We start from the raw sequence: 1,497 nt of genomic DNA, 5'->3' as shown, positions 1-1,497 counted from the left end.
AATTTAAGGATTATCAAGTTAATCCCTTACCTGTTAAAAGGATTGTAGCTCATTTAACTCACCCACCCTCAATTGTCAAATTATTAAAAAAAAATGGCTAATTATAATTTATCCACATGTGGTTTGGCTGAAATTTAAGTAGTCTACCCATAGTTTGAAATTTGGCGTTTTACCCACCTGAGGTTAGATTAATTAGGGTTTCGTTACCCACCTTTGTTAAAAATGGGGCTAAATATGTATTTTTGCTATCTTTTATGTCTCTCACTTCTCAAAACATTAAAAAATTTTAAAAGAATAAGAAAAAACAAGATCAAAAAGTGAAGTTTTTAGTAAAAATTATGAACAAATATTACCACCGCCATAGAAGTTATTAGATTCATGGATTTCATAATAGTTTAAATGTTTACAACAAATTATGATTTGTATATATATTCTATATTTTTAGTCCACAAGTTCTTCTTTGGTGATTTATATTGGTTTGTTCTTTGTTGAGCAGACAACTGGGAATAGTTGGGGAGGTCAAGCTGGTATTAGACATGCATCAAAGGAAAGTTGAGATGGCTTGCTATTCTGACTGTTTTATTACTCTTCTAGGTCTCTCTTTCGTTTTCTCTCAAACTCTGAAATTGTGGACAATTGAATTACTGATTTTTATACATATGATTAGGTGGGTGTCAGAGTATTGTCCGTATGGAACTTTGGAAGAGTTATTGGACGTTGTCACATGGTCCCAACTTGGAATTCACGACAAGCCTGTAAAGCAACTTCATGATTCAAACTAAAATTTGAAAGCTAGTTCGCATATACATTGGATGATCGAAACTTGATATGTAATGTTTGTTCATCATTTTTATATAAACCCTCACTTTTTGATCTTGTTTTTTCTTATTTTTTAGTATATATAAAAATATATATATATATATATATATTTTTTTTTTTATGTTTTGAGAGGAGAGAGACATAAAAGAGGGCAAAAATACATATTTAGTTCCATTTTTAATAGAGGTGGATAATGGAACCCTAATTGAGTTAGCCTTAAGTAGGTAAAGTGTCAAATTTCAAACCACGGGTAAACAACTTAAATTTCGGCCAAACTAAAGATGGGTAAGTTGTAATTAGCCCCCTCCAAAAAAAAGATACCCTCACTTCATAAAGATGACTCAATATGGTAACAAATCAAACCAAATCCAAATTGGATTTCTTGGCTTGATTTAATATTCTTATAAAACTCTAAAAAAAAAAATCATTACATAATCTTGGTACGATGGTTACTTCACAAATATTTCTTGGCTTGATTTAATATTCTTATAAAACTCCAAAAAAAAAAACCATTATATAATCTTGGTGCGATGGTTACTTTACAAGTATAAGTGCTTTTGGAATGTGGAGGATAAGGGTCGGAGTTCAAGTTTTCATGAAAGAGTTTTACACACATATACACTTAGATTAAGATTAAGCTAGTGTAAAATCTATATCTAAAAAAAAAGCACAAAGAGT

The sequence above is a fragment of the Quercus lobata genome, chromosome 7, assembly GCF_001633185.2.
Source record: "Quercus lobata isolate SW786 chromosome 7, ValleyOak3.0 Primary Assembly, whole genome shotgun sequence".
NCBI classification, from domain to species: domain Eukaryota; kingdom Viridiplantae; phylum Streptophyta; class Magnoliopsida; order Fagales; family Fagaceae; genus Quercus; species Quercus lobata.
Note: the sequence above shows the minus strand (reverse complement) of the source record.